This window comes from Episyrphus balteatus, chromosome 3, assembly GCF_945859705.1.
Source record: "Episyrphus balteatus chromosome 3, idEpiBalt1.1, whole genome shotgun sequence".
NCBI lineage: Eukaryota > Metazoa > Arthropoda > Insecta > Diptera > Syrphidae > Episyrphus > Episyrphus balteatus.
The window spans coordinates 87,510,504-87,536,665 of NC_079136.1; the positions used below are offsets into that span (position 1 = coordinate 87,510,504).

Consider the following 26,162-nt stretch of genomic DNA (forward strand, 5'->3'; position numbering starts at 1 on the left):
GAAAAATCTGATGTCGATCTCTCAAGATTGGTCCTGATAAAGAGGTGGTTTTAGTGGTTAAGAGTCCCACACTACTTGGTGTCGAATACTGCCAAGTGTCTTTTGAAGATTTCCTCCCGTCAAAAAAAAAAAAAAAAAAAAAAAAAAAAAAAGTACCTATGATCAAAAAAATATTTTGAACACAACGGCAACACCTACAATATTTACATACACGTTTTTAAAAAGCCAGAATCTCATTTCCATAAAATTTAAATCCACTAAATTTAATCAATAGTTTTTGAAAGAATGGTCCTCAACTCAAAAAATGGTCCTCAATAAAAAATTTTAAATGACTTTTTTATTAAAAAAACAAAATTATTCTGTGAGGAAATGTATAGACTGCACAATTTTATTTTCGCTCTAGTTTCATTTGTATACATGATAGAACAACCAAAATGGTACCAAAACGTGACTCATAGTATATTTTCACATCAAAAAGTCATTTTCGAAAATGAGTTAATACATTCTTACGGGAAGGTATCGATATTTAAATGTTGAACTTTAAAAAAAAAAATAAGTTAATTTTTTTTTTAAACTTCTTTTAAAAAAAGTTCTTCGAAAATGAAATACTTTTTAATTTTTTTCATAAACTGTAATACATACATTTATTGACATTTCCTTTTATAATTTGAAATCATAATAAATGTGGCCAAACCAAATTTAAAAATAAATGCATTTTATATTACGAAAAAGTTTTAAAAACAACATGTTAAAATTTTTGCAATAATTTTTTTTTCAAAAATCATAGTTTAATTACCATTTTTTCAAAAACCATTTCCTCAATTTACTTAATTTTACAAACACGAATAAGCTTCTAGCTTTTAAATAATGTATATTTAAATATTGTAGGTGTTGCCGTTGTGTTCAAATTTTTTTTTCGTGTTTAAAGTCAATTTGTGAGAAAATTGCATTTATTGCCTAAACGATGGAAGATTGTCCTGCATTCCCTTATAGTTGTTTTCCTTTAATTGCCTAGAAATCTTTTGGCATTAGTAAATTTATGAAATTTAGGCAAAATTCAATTAAATTTAAAAAATCAAAACCGCCACAGCGGCAATTTTTAATTTGTAGACTTTAAAGTATTTTTAATTGCCGACGTTTGAAAAAAAAAAGATCATCAAAATCAGAGCTGTTCCCTAATATTGCCATTTTTTTTTAGGTTTAGTTACTCCACTACAGTTGTATAAAGTTATACAACGTTTATAAATGTGGGGGTACATATTATGTACAATCACAGATTTAAAAATGGGAAATTTCTGTTTATTAATTCAGAAACTTTTGAGCCCCTGTCGGAATCGAATTAAAATTTTGAAAATCTGGGACATAATGGCGTATACGTACTTTAAATTATTTTTTATTGAATTTATAGTTTTTTTTTCTTCTGGAGTGTTTTGATGGTTTAAAAACTTTTAATATTGTATTTAGTGTAAATAAAGTTATTTTTCGAAGGATTATGAGGATTTTGAATTCAAATAAAACAAAAAACAATATTGCAATATCTTCGGCTTAGAGGGAAAAACAGCTAACTCCACTTTAACGCTCTTGACAAAAATATTAACAAATAAAATACATATTTCTACATGTTTTTATAAATCCATATCAATATAAAGTTATTCTTTAGACTCTATACTACAAAATGTCAGAGAATTGATAAGATTTGAAATCATTTCGTGTTTTTGAAATAATTTGTAAGATTTTTTTTTTCTATTAGGAAAGTACTATTCGTGTGAGCATATTGCCGTTTTTGATTAAAAACATATTAACAATTTTACAGCCTTAACTTTAAACCGTTCATTTCAGTAAAAAATGGACTTGATACCTTACTATAAATTTCTATTATTATAAACCGGTATGTTAATTTCTATAAAGCTACGTGCACTAGGGTGTATACGCAACCTATTTTTTTATACGTTAGTTGTGAAAGTTCAATAGTTAGTTTTGTAGTGTCTGAATGAGAAGTATAGGTACAGTAACCAACTTATTTCTTAAATATTTGTCATCATAGTTAACTGCAGGTACTGCAAAAATAAAACGTTTAAATATGCACATTTAAATCATCTCATTTCAGAATCCCTTCCGATTTCGTTACAATATAATATTATTCAGATCTACGTATCAGAATACAAACAAAAAATGGATAAAAATAAAGTAATTTTTTATCTAGTTTTGACTATTCATCATTTAATTCGGCTTTATAACATCACTGAGTCTAAACTCAAAAGTTTGTTTTGAATTTTTGTCGGTATTTTTTTTGTTGTTGTTGTGTATATTCCACCCAAATTTGTCGCTCCATCATGATTATCTTTAAATTCACAATCCTCTCCACAGCTGAGCTGCTCTGCTGGCTGGCTGGTGCTTGCTAGCTGCTGCTGCCCAGCCGGTGAGTGAGAGTAAAAGGTAGACTATAAAGAAATGTTTTGGAACATCGCAGAATGAAACGTTGATGAGAGTTTTCTCTGGTAAATTGCTTTGTATACGACGTCACACCTCCAGAGAGTGTTAACGTGAATCAGTGGTATGGTATCCAACGTCCAATAGTCAGTACCAGACTATATAATGTAATTCCATCGTTTCCATTTTTTTTTTTGTTTTTTTCTATTTTGATACAAAACCCGTCCGGTTCCGTCTTTAATATATGTGCTGGAGAATTTTATTGGAGAGTTTGCGCGCGAATTATCTAAAATTGTTGCAGAGTTGTCGAAAGCAGAGCACTAGTTACAATAGTAATTTTAAAGAATTTCATTCTTTTACTTATTTTTATATCGTTTCTTTCATTTTGTAAGTTATGAGGATAGTAAGAGAAAAAAATGAATACCATTGAAAAGCTTTAATATGGACAGAATCTTTAGTCAAGCATTCAGCTGATCTACTTGTTCAACTTCGTACTTATGAACCTTTGATATATGTTTTGATAGATGTGTCGTATGTTACTCATTAAAAAAAAAAACAAAAAACAACAACAACATTACAAAGTTGCATGCAAAAATAAGAAATACCGAAAAGTAAAGATCGATTTCACTTCTACATTTAGATTTGTTGTAAGCCGATTTATACTATTTACGTGCTTAAAAAAAAATTATAACTGCTGGTAAACTATTCAGCTGCAAAGCTACACTTAAGCAAAATGATTTAACCACATTTTAAATTAACATTTTAAATTAATTTTAAAAGAACTTAAACGGATGTGTTTGTCTGTTTTTCCAGCTAATCCAATGTCAGCTAATCTGTAGCAAAAGCAGCATCTAATTCATCCCAATTCTGATGAATGAAAACTCCCGGAAAAATGTGTTCGGGAGAATGGTTCCCAATCGTAAAATTCCAAGAATATCATTGTTTTAATTTTGTTCCCTTGCCATTAATAGGTAATAATGAGAAAAAGGCGCAAAATTTCCATAAGCTTTTTGATTGGGAGCACTTTTCCCAAACGCAATTCCCCGGGTGTTTTCATTCAGAATAAGGCTTAATATTTGCAAGCAGCAGTTATTTCTGTACGTGACAATTAACATTTTCATAGTTTTACAATTTTGTTAGAATATATTTTTAAAGATTCTATTCAGAAAGCGTTGCCTTATAATAATTCTTTAAAGATCCTTGCACCAATTTTTGTATAGATTTGATGAAACATTAACTCTTCGTCCATAAAATTTCTTGGTGGACTTTGCCTGTCTGTACGTAACGTTCCTTTGTTTTGTTTTTAATCTTCTAGTTAGTTAGTTTTTTTTTTGTGCTCCGCAAAGATGAATGATGTCTTTCATAAACACAATCTATAGAAAATACTATAAACGAGACAGCCTTAAAATGTTAACAATAATATGGTAGATGTGTATTTTCGTGACGCGAGTTTTGTGTGTACGTGACAATTTTGTTATTCTATTTCCAAATCAACTCTTAAGATTTTCATTGAACATAAATTTGGGTTGCAGTCAAACGTTAAGTAGGCACTTTCTTAAAAAAAAGAATCATTTAATAATGAATTCGAAAACATTATGTGAGGATGCTTCAATTTTATTTTAGTACTAACGATGACAGCCCTGATCGATTTCATTCAATTTTTTTTTATTTTTGTGTAGTATATTATTATCAGCAGCAGCTTCAGCGACCACAGTTGTACGGTGCACGGTGGGTTTTGCTCCGCATTCTCTCGATGGACTCTTGTTCAAAGATAGAGAATAATATTGTTGTGATAAGTGAAGTTTTTGTTATTTGTTATTTTTTTTTTTTTTCTTCTCTATGTTTTTCTGATTGACAAATCCCGGATTTCTGTTAACTTTCTCTTATAATCTCGAGAATCAATTGACAAAACCTACACATAAATTTGCGTCTTTCAATAAAATTTGTATTTGATTTGTATTTCGTTTTTTACATACGTTTTCTTCTAATTCAATGAATTTTGAGCTTTTGCAATAAATAAAATTTAATCCTTCGACCTTCTGTTCATTTGATATACCTACTACCTTTGTTTTGTTCCTTTGTATGTTTATGTTATATATGGGGGTTTGAAATTGCTTCCGATAAGTTTGCAGTGATATTGATTAAATTCGGAAAAAAAAAAAACACCATCAGGCATTTTATTCCTTTTAACCTCTGAATATTGTCTTCTTGCATGCTCCTAAGTTTAATAACATATTAGTGTCCTTAAGGAAGAAAACAAATACAGGAATATCCCTATCCCATTGTTTGTGTATTTTATTCTATTATGTTTGTGTGTGTGTGTTAGCCTTAGAGATTTAAGGATTCAATCAGATTTGTGTATAAATATTATATTGGTAGTGAAGAGTGCGCGCGTTCAGAGCGGAAGTGAAGGGTCGAATGTAAATATTTGTCTTTTGTGTTTCAGAGAGTATCTTCAAGCGTGTTTTTAAATGATTTTTAAATAAAAACAAAAAACACACAGAACAAAAAATTAAAAATAAAACCAACGAGTTGGAAAAAAAAATTCCAATGTATTAAAGCTGTTTGTTTTATTTTTTTTTTGCAAAATAAAAAAAAAAATCTAATCTCGCAGCCAGAAAGAAAAGCATGATTTGCAACTTAAAAGGGCACCAAAAGTACTTATCTTAAAAGCTGCTGTTATATACTATAAAATTAAGGTGAGTTTTATTCAGTTTTTTTTTTTATACTCAAGTATTTACTTAAACAAAAAAGACAATATTTTTTTTTTTGTTAATACCTCTTATGGAGGAATTTCTTTAAGATTAAACTTATGCATAGAGATGCATTGTCATCATTTTTTGGTTTCAACGTATGGTTAGTCTGAATTGTATGTGCTGCGTCGTCATTTGAATTCCTAATGAGTTTCCTGCAATGCATCGCTATCTATAGGTTTTTTTTTGGGGAAGTTTTCAGCATTGTTTAGGAAAAAATTCAAAGGGCTTCTTAAAGCATTTTTTTTGTGTTTTTTTATGAAAAAAATAACAAAATACAAAATTGAAGATGCTCCTTTAGTGTCAGAGTTTCGCTTAACATTTATGTTTTTTGTTTTGTTACTTAAAACGTATGAATTCAATGATTTATAAACTAAATTATGGTTTTTAAAATGTAGAAAGGCAAGCTTAAGTTTGGTTTCAAAAACTTACTTTTGTTTCTCAGCCAATCTACTTTTCAGTATAAGGATTAAGGAGTAACATCTAAAGCTGTAATTTATTCGTTTTCATCGTTTTTGAGACTTTGTAATTTTTTTTAAGAAACAAAAATAACGGTCATACATAAGACAATGTTTTCTTAGGTTAGGTTCAATTTAAAAAAAAAAAAAACAAAGATCAGGTCAGCAAAGTTGAAGCATGCTAAAAACTGACTTCTGAAATTTTTCTTGATTTGTATCTTTTTTGGTAGAACCTCTTAGAAGTCGTATGATTATACCTGCGAGATGAAATATTTAAAGTTTTAAGCTGAATGTTTGTGTTGTAAAAATATTTTCTCCTTGACCAACAGAAGTTGAAATCCTATTCATAGTGGGAAAAATGGAGAGAAAAGTTGGGGGGGGGGGGGGGGGGAAATCAATTACTAAATGTAATTCATTTTAATCTTTACAAAGATTGCATTTCAAATTTGATCCTTTGATTACATTTGTTTAATAACAAAAAAAAAAACGAATTTCGAGAATTTTCCCCCCTCAATGTATTTTATAATACCTATGACTTTCTCGAAAACGTAACCGATTTCAGCAAACATTTTGTTTGTAAACGAAAAAATTAAAAAAAAATTATTTTAGGAAAAACGAAATCAAAACTATTTTTTAAAAAATCGTTTTTTTTTTTTTTAAACGGGCCTAAACTTTTTAGGAATATTGTTAATAAATATTAATCGACCTTTATTTCCATCTTATTCCTATATCAAATTTCTTTTGAAATAACTTTTTTTAGGTTATGCAGGTATATATAAAAAAATTTTATTTTGCTAACCAATTTTAAATTGCTAACCAATGGTTAAAATGTTTGTACTATAACAATGACTTTTGTTGTAAAACGTTAATATAACAACAGAAAATTTGTGCATTACACTGGTCAACAAGGTTTTTGCCACAAGAACCAAAATTGATGTGCTGAACTCGAATCTGCAGTCAGAAAATTTTTATTGGCCTCCATTTTTGAAATATTACCGTTAGTAAATGGCAAAAACGTCATTTTGGCTGTTTTCGAGCTAATGCTTTTATGTGGGAAAGTTCATTATTTATAAATTTGTAACGGGTTTTATTCTTCCAAAAAATGTTTAAATCTTTCCGATATATCTTTTACTGCCCGAGATATTTAAAATTTAAGTAGCGGTCTTTGACTCAGAAATAGCACAGGCCAACCATATTAAATATTTTTTTGCCACAAGAAACATAATATACTTTTCTAGAGGTTTTTGGGTTGCTGAGGCTAGTAGAATTTTCTGATTGTGGATTCGAGTTCAGCAACCCAAAAACCTTTAGAAAAGAAGGTATATTTTGGTTCTTGTGGCAAAAATAGCTACGTGAAGCCAGAACTGCGACCTCAAAATTTTTGAACCAAATTTGTCTAATTCGTTTGTCCACCGTTTTTCCATGTTTGTCCACTCAAAATTTTCGTTTGTCCACCCTTCAAAAAAATTTTAGAGCAAATTCTTTTTTTTTTTTATAGGAAGTCTGAAAAATGAAAAATTGTCTAAAACGCTCAAATTTTGAGATAGAAGAAACTGCAATCGTTTGTCCACCTCGAGTTCTATATACATACAAAATATTATCGTTTTTCCACCCCCCGTATAGGAGCAATTCCAAAAACAAATTTTGCACTGAAAAATTGAAATTCCCCTAAAATCCCCAAAAATCAATTTTTTATCAAAAATTCAAACTGCTGTCGTTTGTCCACCTCGATTTCTTTACGTATACCAAAAATCATCGTTTGTCCACCCTCTGTTTAGGAGAATTCTTTTATAGCAACTCTCAAAAAAGTACGCATACACCACAGTGTACCTCTACTGAAAATTAAAAAGTCCTCAAAAATTATTATTTTTCAAAAGTTCAAACAGCAATCGTTTGTCCACCTCGAGAAATGGATACAAAGAAAAAATCATCGTTTGTCCACCCTTCGTTTAGGAGATATTCAAAAAACAAAATTTGTACTGAAAACTTCAAAGTCCCATAAAATCTCCAAAAATTGATTTTTTTTTTTAATTTCAAATTTCTGTCGTTTGTCCACCTTAAGTTCTATACGCATACCAAAAAAAATCATTTTTTGGGGATTTTAGGGGAATTTCAATTTTTCAGTGCAAAATTTGTTTTTAGAATTGCTCCTAAACGGGAGGTGGAAAAACGATAATATTTTGTATGTATATAGAACTCGAGGTGGACAAACGATTGCAGTTAGTTTTATTCTTCTATCTCAAAATTTGAGCGTTTTAGACAATTTTTCATTTTTCAGACTTCCTATAAAAAAGAATTTGCTCTAAAATTTTTTTGAAGGGCGGAAAATCGAAAATTTTGGGTGGACAAACATGGACAAACGTTGGACAAACGAATTAGACAAATTTGGTTCAAAAATGTTGAGGTCGCAGTTCTGGCTTCACGGAGCTAGCAAAAATTCGGTGACTTAAACTTTTGATTAAGTTTAGTTTCTCTTTGGCTTTTTAACTAAAACTGAAGATATCTCGAGCAATAATAGAGAAATCGGGAAAATCTAAACAGTTTTTGAAAAAAGAATATTTGTTCTTATACCTAATCACCGTTACAATTTTTTTTTAATAATGAATTAAAAGTAAAAAAGAAAACGGCCAAAATGACGTTTATTAATATTTTATAACGGTAATATTTCAAAAATCGAGGCCAATCAAATTTTTCCGACTTCAGATTCGAGTACAGGACGTCGAAAACCTCTAGAAAAGTATATCTTGGTTCTTGTGGCAAAAAAAAATTCAATTTTGTCGGTCAGTGTTATTGACCGCTATTGCTCGATATAAAATAAACACAACACAAAAGCATTTAAAAAAGCAAATACCAAAAAAACCAAAAATCATTTCAAAAAAGCAAATAATTTAAGTATTTATTATTTAATAATATATAAAAAAATGCATTAAAAGTTGTGTCTACCTAGCGATCGTTGAAGATGAGCAAACAATAATGAGCTCGAAATGCATTTGATAAAAAATTATAATTAAATAATTGTGTAGATATGAACTTAAATTATTTGCATTTTTAAAATGTTTTATGTATGTATGTGTTTATTTTTAATCGAAAGTTTGTGATCAATTAGGAATAATTTTTTATTAATAATATAATGCTTACTTAAGTCCTTGAGGAATATTTCTTGTATTGTATTTGACAAAAGGCCCAGTTATTGTACAAATATTGTGACCGTTGTCTTAGATCTTCTTATCTTTTACAATTAGATGTGGGGCTGCTTGGATTGTTACGAATTCAATAATATGTACTAATTATTCCGCATTTTTTTCTAAGAAGAAATAAAAAGTACCTAGCTTTTTAAGAGTCACTCAGAGCATTCCGAGTACATCCTTTTTTTTAGAACGTTTTTGGTTATTTCTTATGTTTAAAATTTTAATGCAAAACTTCAAATTCGTGTTCATCATCCCAAAAAAACATATAACACCACCCCACCTTATTATTGCCAAAAACAATTACACCACAACTTTCCTATTTAATACATACAATTTGACGATTTTTAGGCGAGATACTGAAAAAAAAATTTTTTTAATTTTTTTTTCAGGAGCAATGTGCCAAAAACATAGAGCGTGTAGGTTGGGTTGAGAAAAAAAAATCGTATGGGAGGGGGGTCTAATCCCCTTCGTTTAGCGGGGAGGGCAATTTAAAAAAAATTGACTTAATTTGGAAAAAAAATAATTTAAAATCAACGGTTGCACCTACAATAACGTGCTATACATTTTTGTGAAGCCAACACCCTAGTCTTTTACACAAATTCTGAACAAAGCCATTTTATGTCAGTTTTTTCAAAATTAATTTTAAAAATCAAAATAAAAAAAAAAAAATTGGAAAAAAAAATTTCAAACTAATTTTTTTCAAAATTTTATTTTATTTCAAAAAAATCTTTATACACTCCTGCTCAAAATTAAGGCACTCTTTTTTCTTCTGAAGTTATATGTCTGTATCTTATTTTAGATGGCTTTAAAATTCTTTGGTCTATTTTTTTGTTTACCAAGTTTCAAAAATGCTAAACAGCAACAATATTATTAACAAAAAAAAAAGATAAAGGGCAATTCCATGGTAACTCACGTTACATTCACAAAAATTTCCAACACATAAATAATTTTTTTTTTTTCAATTTTAATGTAAATTGATACGAAATTACTATCCATGAATGGAGCATAACTATTACTTTCATAATTAACTAACAAAATTTACTTTATTTTCAACATTTGCTTGGGAAAAATAAAAGTTTGATGGTAACTCACGTTACAAAAATCGGACACGAATTTTAAGACACCGACAGTATGAAGTTTTTATGTGAAATTAAGAATCTTTATTTGTTTTTAATGAAGATTCCATACATAAAAAATTACAAGCTTTTAATATAAGTGACAAAACGAAACATTTTTTCAATATTTCGAGGAAAAATTTTAAAATATTTAGGTAACTCACGTTACATTATTTTGGTAACTCATGTTACCTGTGATTTGTGGTTGTAAATGTAAAGAAAAGATGCATTTTCACTCAAGTTTTTTTTAAATCGAATATTGTGTAACGAAGCTTGCTTAAATGTTAATTTATTTTACCAATAACGAGGGGGTGTTGTCATCGTCACTGTTAGACTCATCATGTTTTTAGTTTCCTTGTTTTTCCGTCATTTTTATCTGAAATTCTTCTGTTGTTGGCAAGCTTATGCTATAAAAATGCTTTAAGATTATTTAAACTCCCTGAATTTGATGTCTATCCATAAGGGAATGCAACAAAGAATCTTTTCTTGCAACTTGCAAAAAGAGTTGACGTTTGTAAATAGTAATTTGCTAATAAAAAAAGTAAAAAAGACTGCATAATTTGTTCAAAATTCGTGTCCACTTTTTCATGGAATTACCCTAAACCAAATTTAAGAACTCAAGGAAGGAAGGAATTTTATTCAATACCTGGTATTGTCTCCTCTAGTGCATGTGACAAGCTGGAGTCGTCTGTTCATTCCACAAATTCGCTTTTGAAGGTTTTGTTGTAACTCTTCCTTTAAGTGTAGTTTTCAATTGATCAAGACTGCTTGGAGGTGGATTTCGTTTGCAAATGCATCTCTTCATTTCTAAGACAAGTTCTATTGAGTTTAAATCCGGATTTCTGTGTGGTCAATCCAAAGCTGGCGTATAAAACTCTTGAAGATATTCTCAAACCACTCTAGCATGCATTATCGTACAACAGACTAAACCAAATCAAGGAGTGACTGGAACTGGAACCCCATGCTGTTCGAGGATATCGGTCAAGTATCTTTGGGTACTTAACGTAGGTCTAGGAGAGCTCACTAACCCCGAACGTGTTGTAAAGAAGATTTTACTCCATTAAAATTTATGACTCACCTCTAAACGGATCGCGGGTTGACAGACAAACTTCAGCAAATCTCTTCAAGTCTTCCCCACAAACATTTTATTCCATACCTTGAGTTTAAGATCACTCCTGTCTCATTTGAGGAAATAACCATGATACTGTGACATTAAGTAATAATAGGACTTTTCTTTCAAATAAATATGATGTGCGTTAAATTTGAGCAGGAGTGTAGTATGTTAAGAAATCGTTTTATTTTTATTCGAACTATGAAAATGAAATTTAAATTTTATTGTTTTAAGTACAAAAGATTTAAAATGAGCATAATCTTGCTCGTATTTTAAAATCCTTATTTTTCTACGTGTAGATACGGTTGACAAGATATTGCTATTTCCTTAGACACTACATGAAAAAAATATGTCCCTGTTATAGCAATAAGGGTAGGTCGTCCTTGGCCGCATCTTCTGCTCACATTTGCTCAACACTATCATTTCATGAAAGATAAAATTATCTCCGTTCGTTATTGTTTTTATAATCAATAAAAATTTAGCCCAACAAAATTTAATTTTAATAGAAAGAATTTTAAACAAAGAATCCTTATTGAAAGTCCTTTTGTTGCACAGCCATTTCAAGAAAAAACCTATTCTTAAGAAAATATAAATATTTAATATTAAGTTTTCCCATAACACTTATATTTTTATGTTATTAAAATCTCATGAGTGTTATGATTTTTCTTATTCTCTGAAAAGGTACTGTGCAGAATAAACCTAAATCATCTTTTATCTTATAAGAGTAAAATGTATTTAGGTATGTAGGCTCTAAATGTGTGATTATATAGTACTTTTGAATTGTCTCTACCGTCACCATATCCAACTTGTAGGTCAAGGTCATTTATTTTAGCTCAGACACTTTTTGAACTGTTTCTATCACCATGTCAGCTTGTAGGTCACGGTTCAGATTGATTTTTTTTTATTCAATAAACAATCAGCATTCGGCGATGTACTTTGGCTTGACATATCTCTATAAATGGTTTTGAAAATTTGTTTTCGTTGTGTTGCACAATGCCATGATTGATTGTCGTAGGTCGTAGGTACATTATACGTCCTTGGGTCTATAGCGGACACAACTGTTTTTGTTTTTCAATCAACAAATAAAATTTACTGTATTCAAAGTTGAGTTCTGTTTGTTTACTGATAACTTTATGTTTATTTCTGAATATTGGAAATCTCATTTATTTAAATGAATGAGGGTTTCATGGAGTTTATCATTGTTCTAACTTCTAACAACAGAATTTCAATAAAGAATTAATATGTACCTATAATTATAATTCATATGTTATTTCAACACAACCAGAAACAAGAATTGTTATAATTCCAAAAGTAGTATGCGTTGTATAGCTTACTCAGTCGCTGGCAATGTTAGAGTCACTGAAAATCGGTACAGTTAGTTGTTGTACCCTCCATACCGGAACCTAGGTTGGCAAAGTGCTTCACTACCTCGAAGATATGGCTGTTTAGAGCAATATTTTGACCGATTTATCGGTGTTGGGTGTCGGTTTATGACAGCAATACTCGTACATTCTTGGTTTTGCTTTCATTAACGGTTAAACCGATCGATCATGGCATGCTTTCTTCCAACCAAATTTGGGAGATGAGTTGACAGTCCCAACCAGGCCATCTCGTTCTGGTTAAAAAAGTTCAACATCAAGGCCGTCAGTTCCAGTAACTTTTGTTGGATTTAAGTTTAATATTGACTTTTTTCATACTTCATCTATGGTCGGGGTACGGAATTGTTGGCCTTCATCGTCTAAACTGAATGATACAATCTGTCATGGAGCATACTTGGGTTTTCCATCTACATTATACAGCTTTCAGAAGTAATTATTCCAAATATTCAACAGGCTATATTTCAGGATTTGTAACCGTGGGATGTCCCTTTACCTTTTAGTAAAATTACACCATTCCTGCAATAGCATCCTTCTAACTTCTTTTTGTGAGAAGGAGATGCTGCTCCGTTCTTTTTCGCTTTTAGAGCTCATTGTCAGTTTTGGCCCTTCTTTGCAGGGCCCAATTTGTATGCTTTTTGTTTAGTTGCGTGTGCAATGCACACTGTGCATGTCAGTATTCTTCATGAAGCCATTATCGTAAATGAAACGCAGGACTTCAGAGACATCTCTTATTGCATCTTATTGGCAATATTGCTACTGGTTCTCTATTTTTGCTTCTGCCGGCGACTTTTTAAGAGGTTATCCAGGTTAAACCTCATTCACCGAGTAGAAACTCAGGACATTCAGGGTGAGTCTGCCTCAAACGATGAATCCATATCAAAAAAGCATTCTTAATGGTACCCTTAGTTTCTGAGCTTTCTTTAGCACGTACTTGCCATCGCACTTCATGAATGGCAGTGCCCCCTTCAATTTAGGGCCTCAGCTAAGTGTTCGGCAGCACGTGTTCTATTTAGGGACATTACATTCGAAGCAGAGATTTGAAATTCGTTGTCCTTATTTCGTCTGCAGGCCTTGTCATTAGCGAATTGCTTCGTATCTTTAATCTTTCCTGATAAGCCCGATCCTTCAAAAACACCAAGAACAGAAGGCAGGCCAAGTCGCTCCTTATTCGCCTAAGTTTTGAATATAAGTTGTTCTCTAAGTAGTTCATCCTGACTCTATGAACGCCAAAGTTGAAGGAAAGGTTCCTTAATGGAAAAACTTATCCCCCACCTCTCTCGTTTGTTACCTCTATGTTATTAAGATTCTAATTTTAAAAACTAATCCCCCACGAATACATCATCAGTTAATAAATTTATCCTGCATCAAATTCAATAATCTTTCAACATTGAAAATCTTGTGTCGATAACTTTCTGCCGACAAGGCATAACCATTTACCATCATTTCTGTATAAGCCAATAAAACAAATTCGATTTCGTGATGATATTCATCAAAACTTTGAGAGCACTCAAACTTTATCATCTTTTGGCAATAACCATTGTTTTCCAAACTTTATTTATAGATATAGATAGAAAGATATCCCTTCACCATAGCTTATCCATAAAAGAAACATAAATAACATCAACGACAACGGGTAGCACTTGCCATAACGCCATTCTTATAACCAGCATAGTCGTTTTGTTGCTCTCCATTTAGTTTGTTAGCTAATCATCTGTCATCAATCATTTTATAGAACTACATAATGTCAATGTTTACCAAGCAATTTATATTTTGTCTTAGGTCAGAAAGAAGTGTTGTATAGACCCACGTCAACACGAGTAATAAACTAATCGAACATATCTAATATAATGGTTGCTTTAGCTTGTTCAATGTTCACTCTGTTTCAGTGTTCACTTCGAATATACCTCTAATATTTTTGTGTTAAGGAATCCGGCTGCTGTGCACAATGTGTCAGTGTGTCAATATTTCTTCTATATTCTGTTTATACAATAAAAAAGTTATGGATTTTTTATTTAATCATTGAGCCATTAAAGCCAACTCGAATAGTCAGGTTTTTGTTTGTTGTTGTCTCATATACATATATAAGACATTTCACGTTTAACTCTTGATTATCTGAATAGTTTACTCAGCTGGTAAAGTCAACTTATACTTATATAGAGAGAAAAGAGAGAAGTAAACATAATACAAAATAATAATAGGTTGCACGATATCGCTCTTAAATATTTCATTTAAAAAGGTTTAAAGGTTATTTGAATAAAATGCAACCATTGCGTCGTAAGAACTTGCTTTTATGGCATGGAATTTTAATGATATATTTAGTACGCATTTTAAATACCTACTTCTTTTTCTTTTGAAAACATCCTGAATAAATAAACATTCTTACTTCTTATTACTTCTACTTTTTTTTTTTAAACTTTAGTACCTGTTTAAAAAAGACTATTCAGGTGATCCACCGAAACACTGAGCCATATGTTGTTCTCAATTTCATTATATTTAAAGCAGAAAAATAGTCCCAGTGCATTTATAACCCGAGTAAAAATTTAATTCCACCGCACCACCGCTGCACCACGTCCTCAGCACTTTTTGACCGCCGCACCTACGCTGCAGCACGTCCGCACTATGATGAAAAATTTCTAAACCGCCGCACCACCGCTGCAGCACGTCCGCACCGTTTCATTTTGAAAAAATGAAAAATATGAAAAAAATTCGCTATACCAACGCCGCCGCACCACGACTTCAGCACGTCCGCACTATTTCATTTTGTATGAAAAAAATTCTATTCTCGTACTTATACAAATGTTTAAGTCGTCTTCAACGTTATTTTGCCTTAAGTAACAAATTGCCAGTTCGTGCAAACATGACTTGGTGGTCGAGTGGTTAAGGCGTTGGACTTCTAATTGAAAGTGCTCGGGTTCGAATCTCCTTCTCGTCGGTAGTTTTTTTTTTTATTTTTCATAATTCCAAAATTATGTATCATGGTGCGGCGAATTTGTCATACAAAATGAAATAGTGCGGACGTGCTGCAGTCGTGGTGCGGCGGTCGTGCACCGAATTTTTCATTCAAAATGAAATAGTGCGGACGTGCTGCAGTCGTGGTGCGGCAGTTAGTGCGGCGAAAATTCCTGAAAACGGCGGTGGTGCAGCGGTGGTGCGGCGCTCATGATTTTTTTCTTTAAAAATTCAATTTCTATTTTTACTCGGGAATTTGACCCAGCAGTTTGTACCAACCCCAAATTTTTTTTGCTCATTCGATAGAGCAGTAGCTGAATATATTTACCCTGATTTTTCAAATTAACCTTTCGGCCACCATCTTGGATTTTAGTTTTTGTTGAATATCTCGATTTCTTTTTATCCTACATAAAAGTATGTACAAAAAACGCAGGCAATCAAATTGCGCGTCTTTTATGTTAAGAACACTTTTTCGATATTCTGAATACTTAAAAAGTTACAAGCCAAAGAAATAAAAAAAAAAACGAAAAAAATGACAATTTTAAAGTTTTGAGCACTTTTTATGAAAATTATGAAAAAACCTTCCGAGAAAAGATTATTCACCTTAAAATTCTCTAAACAACTTTTTTTTGTTAAAAAATGTTCTTTTTTGTTTTGATCCATGTAAGTCGGTTTTGTTTTTTTTTGCTAAAAATGATTATATTTATATTTTAACAATAATCATTTTTACCAAAAAAAACAAAACCGAATTCCATGGATCGAAACTGGGTTTTATGGCTTTCTTATAGATTATATGGCCAGAACTGGACGAAATTGAAATGGGACCACACTTTCCAGCTTTCCAATACAAAAAGAATTATCAAAATTTGCTCCACTCAGTCGCTTGGAAGTCGGTAAAAATATAAATGTAGTTTGATCCTGTTTTATTTTTTTATATTTCGACTTTACAAAGGAACAATTTGCATTTAATTTTGAATAAACCCTAGTGATCATATTTTACATGAATCCAATAACTGGCTTAAATAGCAAGTGTTTTCCCATATAATGGGAAAAGTATGATAATTTAAGATATTAGCTAACCGTTTATTATGGCATAAGTTAGTATAATATGGTATTTTAACTATTAGGTATATGGACTATGGACATAGATGGTTGCCGAACTTGGGAGTAGATACTAGTCAAGAAGACTAGCTTTGTTTGTTTTTTAAGTATTAATTTTTACATTAACCTAATACTACGTTTTCACCTACTCTATTCTAAATGTCGGATTGAAAATAGATGAAAATCTTAGATTTAGGGTAGCTGAACCCAAATCGGAGGTTTAGCGAAGTAGATTTTAAAATAAATCTCGAGATTTATTCTAAATCTACTTAGCTAAATCTGTGATTTAAGGTAGATGGAAACAGAGTATAACATTGAAAACCAAATAATTTTATATTTCCAAGTTTTTGAGATAATTGCAGATCGCGATATCTGCATGATCCCTTCAATTAATAATAATTTTTGGCGGTAAAGCTCTTTTGGCTCAACAAACAGAATATGAGCATGTGCAATGTGCATTAATAGTCTCCGTTGTTTACGTCCCGGGTGTTGGATGTAATTGAACTGTATTTTTTCGTTGATGGAAATTATCGCAAGCTAAAGGTGTTTTGTTTAATATCGTGTCATGTCGAAAGATTATTTTTGTGATATGTTGTTACTATACATGTCAAGCAACTGGTTAAAAAAATAAATCAATTAAACGGAAAGTTCTGTAATCGGGTAATCACTAATATGTTTCGGTCAACTGATCCGCTACCTCATTTATGTGATTTAACATTGTGGAGTCTTAGTAAATGGGTTAATATGTCGTTGACCAACAATGTTACCAGAGAAATGTTTTTCATATTTTATTTCTCATAGATTAATGAACAAAATTCTGTTTATAGCTTTATTAGTATATTCTTTTATTTTATTTGACTGAATTTTAGAAAAGAAAATAGTAAAGGATCACATTTTATTATTTTTAAATGCTACGTACGAGTTTAAAATCTCTTTCCTCTTTTTCATCAATTCATTTGTATGTTATGTTAGGCCAAATTGAAATCGGACCACACGAAAGGCACCAGCTTTCAAAAAAAAAAGATTCATCAGAATCGGTTCACCCAGTCAGAACTTCTGAGGTAACAAACATAATAGCAGGAGAGCTAGTGGCACATTTGACTAGCTCTTTTAAGGCTAAAAATTCTTAAAGTGGTAGTTTTTAGCATTCTAAGTAAAAAAATCTTGGTCTGGCAGGCCTCAGCGGTGCACATCATATATATTATATATATTACCTTGAAGGTATAATTTTCAACTTTTTATTCGCAAAATTTGACTTTGAAATCGATTATTATTTCATAACTATAGGTGTTGCCGTCGTTTTTAAATAATTTTTTTTTATTTTGAGTTATTTTTTTAGAAAATTGCCCCTCCCTCCTAAACGGTGGGTAATAGACCCCCCCTCCCATAGTTAAAAATGGTTGTATTTAACTATAAAACAATACAGTCGAATCAAAGAAATGATTTTGAGTTTTCATAATTCTTTTTACAAAAAAAAACCGACTTCTATGAATCGAAACTAACAGTATTCTTCTTATGGTTTTCTTCTGGAAGCCATAGTCAAAACACTACCACACTACTGTTGCCAGATTTCAAATACAAAAAAAAATCATCAAAATCGTTTCACCCAGTCGAAAGTTATGGTAACAAAAATAAAAAAACACCAACAGACGAATTGAGAACGTCCTCCTTTTTGGAAGTCGGTTGAAACTAATTTGATCCTTCAATTTTATTGTTCAAAAATTCAATTTAGTATTAAAAAGGAATTAGAAGTATTCAAGTATAAAAAAGCACTAAATACTATTTTTTAGGTATTTAGATATTTTTAATTAATTAACCATTAAAAAAAAAAACACTTGGTTTTTCAAATTCATGTACAAGAAATTCGAAGTTAAGTTTTTCCACATTTTTAAAACCCTGTCTTCAATTTTCCTCACTATAATTGATTGCTGAGATATCCATTAAGAAAGAAGATATTTTCAAGCACTCCGGTATCCGATACCATTTTTAACAAAGATGAGTTACTTGAAAAATTTATACTACACAATTTTTGACACTAGAATATAAACTTACCAACAAAAACATGAAATCACCCTCTTGGTTATTTTCTGATAGAAATTGTTCTTGATGCAGTTAAGATGTATTACGGCCATATTATTCACTAGTTTAAAAAATACATCTAGATGTAAAATTGTCAAATGTCAAAAATATATCCAAATCCAAAATAGTTATCCCGATTTTAACTATGATTGTGAATAATATAGATTTGGATTTATTTTTGACATTTCAATTTCAATTTGGTTAAAAAGCTTAATTCATTTACTTTAAATCATTAAGATAAAATCATAATAAACTCTTCGGAACAAATAAAACGAGTGAAATTGAAACAAGGAGTAGTTTCAAGTGCAATTTATTTCCCTAGTTCTTATTAAGTACATATACAGCTTTTAATCCATTTTTCATTGAGCCTTCCCTTAAACTTGTACCTTAAATGTTCATAGGAATTATAGGCTTGGTGCTTGCCAGAGTCTATCATCGCAATACCAACTTCCCAAAAGAATTCGGAAGTTCCTACGCAATAAAATGGAGGGCTAAGAGCTGAAGTAAACCAAGTCACAAAAAGTGAATTCGGAGTTAAAGTAAATACGCTACCATTGAATCTTATGGGGAAAATTTCTCTTGAACAAATAACAATTTGAAACGAAACACTGTTTGACCAAACTAATGACAGATCTTAATAGAGTTAAACCTTGCGCAATAATTGGTACGTACTGGATTTGAATTTATTATTTTTTTTTGACTTGGTAAAACCTGCAAATTTCAGTGCCATTTAAGTTCTCACCATCATATATGAAATCAAAGCAAAGATGATGCGATGCCTCAAAATAAACTAATCTTATGTTGTTTTAAAAAAGGTTCTGCTTAATATTGCTTTTCTTAGATAAAAGCGAGTAAAAAGCATATTATTTTAGGAGAGCTATTGCATAGTTTCCAATATCTAAACACGAAGTAGGTACTTTGTCTGTTCAATAACCTTACAACATTGAGTAAGATGGAACATCTAAAATACGAACAAACAATTTCGCCCAAATAAATAATAGCCTCTCTATTATATTCATTATTACTCAGACAGAAAATGAAAGACCTTTAATTTGTTTACTTAATACACAATCATTATTATCAATAAACCCTGAACCTTTCGATTCAAGTTTATTTTTTCAAGCTCATTTACTTGATTTAACTTGTTGAATGTTACTTTGAAAACAAAAAAATTTCTATTTCAAGTTGATGGGATGTTCCGGAAAATTGTTACCAATCTTGTTTTTTTTTGACAATTTGATTACAATAATCAAAGATCTTGTTTTAATTTATCAAAATTCAATTTGAATTGCTAATTATATAGTCAAAATAGTGATTTAAGTCAAAACGTGTTTGTTTGTACCTTATATTATAACTTGAGCGATTATTTATTATTTTGTTTTATACTTCGTTTCGTTATTTTCTTAAATGTTTATAAGTATGATGTTTATAATAATGAGATAATTGTGCTTCTATTTAAAATCACGACTTTTTGGTGATAAGTAACTATGACTACGCTGATGTTATTATTTTAAATAATAAAATATATTAGCTTAGGAGCATACAATAATGTGACTTGTTGAAATCAATAGGGAATAGTGTCTGTACATAGTCTGCACTCTGGTACAATTAATTAGACACACCTCTTTTATTACTGTTCCTTTCAGTTGTTAAAATATTGTTCTTGGTATTCAATTTTAACTTACCAATGACATCATAACAACTGAAATAAAATAGGATGAACACTGAAATTTACTATTTATAAGTATTTTTTAAAATAAACTATTTAAGTCGATTTTCATATTCTCACAAAACTGAATCTGATTGATTGACTAATTCAAGGTGGTGTCCAGACACCGCTAGCAACTTTGGTACTACACCCTTATTTACAGGAATCAATTCAGACACTTTCGACCAATCTCAACCTTTTAAACCAAAAACTCAAACTCATATTATTTATTTAACTATAGGGCATTTCATTTGAAGAGGGTGAAGAAAAAAGTCATGGGCCTTCAAATTTGTTCATATTTGGTATACGTAAAATACTTCTGATTCTAAACATATACATCTGGAAAGTTTCTTAATCAATATTGATAAATTTAATGAAGGGGTAGCAATATTAATTAAATTATGGAATATACGACAAATCGGGTGTGCTTTTCATTTATAGTCCAGTGCATTTATGATGTTCATATTGTAATGTTTTATTCCGGGTTCACAATAAAACTTATTTAATTTCCACTTATATTTCCGTTCAAATAAGAACACACTTTATTTCAACTCAATTTACTTTTATTATTCGCTCAAACAAACACACTTTTAAATCACTTTATTTACTACTAACAATTCGCAACACTTTATTTCACTTTGTACTGTACTCTTTCACTTTCAAGATTAAACTGTCTCCGGTCGGTGTCTACGCTGCCTTTTATACCGGAATCTCGAGACTCGAGAACGTCCTCGAAGGCTCTCGTCCCTGTCTCTCGAAACTTCCTTTCCAGGAAGGGCACTTCATACTTCCAGTCTAGTGGGATATTTTGAGATGTGTTCAGTGTGGGATATTTTGAGATGTGTTCAGTGAGATATTTTTAGATGTGTTCAGTGGGATATTTTTAGATGTGTTCAATGAGATATTTTTCTTAATTACTAAAGGTCCGTTCACATTTCTACCTTTGCAGGAGTAGGTAGTGTGTTCAGACTTTTATCTTAAAAGTAGTTCAGTAATTCATCGTTACATTGCCCCCCTCTTAGGATTGTTCGTCCCGAACAACTCCATTGCTTCTATCACCATTATAACGATGTAAACGGTCACAATGAACTACCTTAAGTTTGCCTCTTACCCCTCTTTGTATACGGTAAACCACGTCGTTAATTCTGGTTATTACTGTGTAAGGGCCTTCCCAGTTTTGTTGTAGCTTCGGTGATAGTCCCTTTTGTCGGTGGGGATTGTAAAACCACACAAGTTCTCCTTCTTGAAACCCTGTTGCTGTCGCTCGTGCGTCATATCTTGTTTTCATCCTGTCACTAGACGCTTTTATATTTGTCCTTGTCCGTTGGTGAATGTCAGCCAGTGTTCCTTTCAGGTTATCTACGTACTCATCCATTTCATGTGGCTCGTTTGGAACACTTCCAAATTTTATCTCACTTGGCAGACGTATTGTTGAGCCAAATAGGACTTCCGATGGTGTATGTCCAGTAGAACTATGTGTTGCACTTCTATAAGCCATCAAGAATAATGGAATATGTCGGTCCCAGTCTCGTTGATTATCATTGACTACTTTTGACAGGTGTTCCTTAAGTGTCCTGTTAAATCGCTCAACCATCCCATCAGATTGTGGATGAAGCGGTGTTGTTCGCGTCTTCTTGATGCCAAGGAGTGAGCAAACCTCTTGAAAAATCTTAGATTCGAAGTTCCTTCCTTGGTCGGAATGAAGTTCCATGGGTACTCCGAACCTGCTCACCCAATGAAAGACAATCTTATCCACAACTGTTTTGGTTTCCTGGTTTGGAATGGCAAATGCCTCAGGCCATTTGCTGAAGTAGTCCATCACTACAAGGATGTATCGATTTCCGTTGTTGGTTTCGGGAAAAGGACCTGCTACGTCTATTGCAATTCTCTCAAAAGGTGCACCCACATTGTACTGCTGCATCTTGCTTTGGATTTTTCTAGCTGGTCCTTTGCTAGCGGCACAAGTATCACATTTTCGGCACCACTTTTCAACGTCTTCTCTCATACGTAACCAGTAGAATTGCTGTCGTAGCTTTTCCAGCGTCTTGTTGATGCCTAAATGGCCTCCAGAAGTTCCACCGTGCATCTCTCGGAGAACATCATTTACCTTTGACTGAGGTACGACTAGCTGCATTACATAGGATTTACCATCTGCGGATTCCCACTTACGCCTGAGTAGCCCTTCTTGCACATGAAGTGAGTCCCATTGTGCCCAATATGCTTTTAAAGTGGGGCTTCGGTCGGAGATGTCGGCCCATTCTGGTTTCTCTTGATGTTCCTTCCATGCAAGGATGGGTTCGATGTCCGAATCTTCCTGTTGGGCCATTCTGAGTTCTTCATTACTCCAGCCGCAAATGGGATCAGCTCTCGTTCTTCTAACAGCGACAACTTCCTTTTCTTCTAGTCGTGTGCAATGTTTGCAGTCTTGCTTGCACGGGCGTCGAGATAATGCGTCTGCATTTGAATGCAGTTTTCCTCTTCGATGTTGAATCTGACATTGATACGTCTGAAGTATCTCGATCCATCTTGCTACTTGACCCTCTGGATTTTTGAAGTTCAAAAGCCAATTTAGTGCACCATGATCTGTGCGAAGAAGGAACTTCTGTCCATAGATGTACTTATGGAAGTGCTTTGTTGCCAATACCAGAGCTAGAAGTTCCCTTCTGGTCACGCAATAGTTTCTTTCTTGTTTCGAGAGTACCTTGCTGAAATAGGCAACGACCTTTTCTTCTCCGTCATGAACTTGCGATAAAACAGCACCAACTCCAACATTACTTGCATCTGCGTCAATGATGAATTGTTTGCCTGGAGTCGGATAGGCCAGCACAGGAGCTTCACATAACCGCAGCTTCAGTTCCTGAAAGCTTTTCTCACACTCACCTGACCATTTAAAGGGTTTACCCTTCTCCGTAAGTTGGTGCAAGCTTTTGGCGATTCTCGCAAAATCCTTCACAAATCGTCGATAGTACGTTGCCAGACCGAGGAAACTCCGAAGTTGATGCTTGTCCTGAGGGGTTGGCCAGTTCTTCACAGTGTCAACCTTTTCAGGATCAGTCTTCACTCCTTGGGATGAGATGATATGCCCCAAATATTTAACCTCGGTCTTGAAAAGTGCACATTTCTTTGGATTCAACTTAAGATGTGCTTCTCGTAGCCTTTGGAATACAGCCTTTAGGTTTTCACAATGGTCATCAAATGTTTTCCCGTAAACGATGACATCATCCAAATAGACTAGGCAAGATTTCCAGGTTAATCCATTTAAAACGCACTCCATTAAGCGCTCAAAAGTAGCTGGGGCATTGCATAGCCCAAACGGCATGACATTAAACTGCCACAGACCATTTCCTGTGGAGAAAGCCGTCTTCTCCCGATCTTCTGGATGGATTTCTACCTGCCAGTAGCCACTCTTCAAATCCAAAGTCGAAAACCATTGTGCTCCTTCCATTGCATCTAGAGTATCGCTGATTCTTGGCAGTGGGTAGCTGTCTTTCTTCGTCACATCATTCAGCCTGCGGTAGTCGACACAAAATCGAGTGCTTCCATCCTTCTTTTTGACGAGAACTACCGGTGATGCCCAAGGGCTTTTGGAATTTTCGATTAGCCCGTCTTTCTTCATTGTTGTTATCATTTCTTCAACTTCACCTTGTTTGGCCAACGGGAGACGTCTTGCTGGTTGACGAATCGGCCTAGCATCTCCTGTATCGATTCGATGCTGCACCAGTTGTGTCCGGCCGTATTGCCCGCTGGGTGAAGAGAAAATATCAGCATATTCGTGAAGAAGACTTCCCGCAACATTAAGCTGATGTTGACTCAAGTTGTCTGATTTGAGAACTTGTTTCTTTAGTTTCTCCGAGTTCATAGTCATCTGTGTATCCACCTCGTTGATCTTAGTTATTGCGGCCACAGATTCACATTGCCCAACAACTTCTCCTTTCTTAAGCTTGATTGGGTACGGTTTGATGTTAAGTATGCGTACAGGTACCATGTTGTTCTTTGGTGCCACAAGAGTCTTCCCGATGATGATGTTTTGGGAACTTTGTTTAACTTCTGGCTCAACCATGAGGTATCGATGGCTTCCAATATTCCCTTTTAGTTTCGTCCACACAAAAACTTCTGAAGAAGGAGGCAGGCACATGTCTTCTTTGATGACAGTTCTAATTGTTGTTGAATTTTCGTTGCCATAGACCATTGGGATCTCCACATTTCTGTATTTCAGGACTTGATTACCTATATCCAAAATGATTTCATGGTCCTTCATGAAGTCGATTCCAATGATGCACTCGTCACATATATCTGCCACCAAAAACACATGCGAAAACTCTAGTTCTGCCATACGGATCGTAAGACGAACTTCACCGTACACCCTTGCTGCTTCTCCTGTGGCTGTCTTCAGACGGTAGCTGTTGGTGTTATGTAGCCATGTCATCTTCACCAAGTCTCTTCGTACAATAGAGGCGGTGGCACCGGTGTCAATTGTAGCCACGTGTTGTTTGTTGTTTATGGTCGCCTCCACTGTCAGACTTTTGTTGTCTCGTTTACTCTGTGAGACTTGAATTGTGGTTCTGGGGCCATCGATACCAGAAACCAGCTTCTGCCCCTCGAAGTTGGTCCTTACTCGTTTCCCGAATGGGAAACAAGATGAGCATGAGTGTTAGTTGTATCGCTTACCTGTTGTTGGGCAATATTCCTGTTTCCACAGTGTTCGCAAGCAGTTCTTCTTGGTGGCAATCTGCACTGCCGCTGGAGATGTCCTGTCTTGTTACAGTTCCAGCATCGAGCAGCTCCGTCTCGCTGGTTTCTTTGGAACGCGAGTTTTTGACAAGAGCATTCCTCCACTGCAACTTCTCTTACCCGATGAACGCCTTGAGAAGCCTGTTCTGCTGCTTCCATAGTCAGTGCAAACGCTAATGCTTCAGGAAGGGAACGTTTTCCAGCTGTTCGAATTGCTCGCTGAAGATTTATATCAGATACAGCACGTACAAAGGCTTCTGTCGCAAACTGATTGATAATGTCGTCTCCTGCTGTCGGATATGCCAGATGAGCCAACCTTTCAATATCTGCTTGAAGTTGTTGCAGAGTTTCTCCTCTTTTCTGGACTCTTGTATTGAGTTGGACGCGGAAGACTTCCTGCATATGGCCATCTCCAAAGCGTTTTTCAATGACCTGGACAAGAGCGTTAAAGTTACCATTCTTTTCTGGTGGTAACGTTTGTAACAACTCAGCAGCAGGACCTCTAAGAGCAAGAGTCAGCGCTATACATTTGTCTTCGTCATCCCAGCCATTTGTTGTTGCAGCTGCCTCAAACTGTTTCTTGTAGATCGACCAAGAACTTTGTCCATCAAATGTTGGTGGATGCATTTCCTTCTTCTTTGGGTACTCACCAGAACTTTCTCGAATCTTAATTTTCCGAACCTTGTCCAGTTCCTCAGTAATACTTTGCATTTTAACTTCCATTTTTTCAAACTTGTCATCCACTTTCTCGAACTTTCCTTCTACTTTCTCGAGTTTTTCTTCAACTTTCTCGAACTTTTCTTGAGATTGCTTTTCAACGCATTTGATGGAAGCATCAATAGCAACGAACTTGTTCTCGATCGCGTCAAGCTTACCTTGGATGATGTTTTTCTGTTCATCTAATTTTTCGAGAAGATTCTGTTGTTCACTCTTTTGCTCGGTACGTTGTTTTTCCATTTGTTTGAGAACACTCTGTTGTTCACTCCTTTGCTCGGTACGTTGTTTTTCCATTTGTTCTCTCTGTTCCTTGCGTTGTGTCTCAATTTGTTCTTTCTGTTCTTCAAATTTTGCAAGGAGAACAGCCATCATGGATGACATATCGGAACTAGTACTTACTCGTTCTTCTATCATTTCAACCTCGAATTGAAATGTATCCAAAT

General features: G+C 33.3%; 1 protein-coding gene across 2 annotated transcripts in view; it reads left to right on the top strand.

Annotated features, from left to right (window-relative positions):
* The first annotated feature begins 4,200 nt into the window (after nt 1-4,200).
* The window catches only part of LOC129917033 (calcium/calmodulin-dependent protein kinase kinase 1), a 93,788-nt gene continuing 71,826 nt past the window's right edge, over nt 4,201-26,162 (top strand). Inside the window, exons 1-2 of one of the 2 annotated variants that reach the window (XM_055997343.1) lie at nt 4,201-4,226; nt 4,877-5,129. The gene's annotated coding sequence lies outside the window, so the exon portion shown is untranslated. Of the gene's footprint in view, nt 4,227-4,346; nt 5,130-26,162 lie in introns of those variants that run through there. The other variant, XM_055997341.1, reaches the window with a different exon arrangement.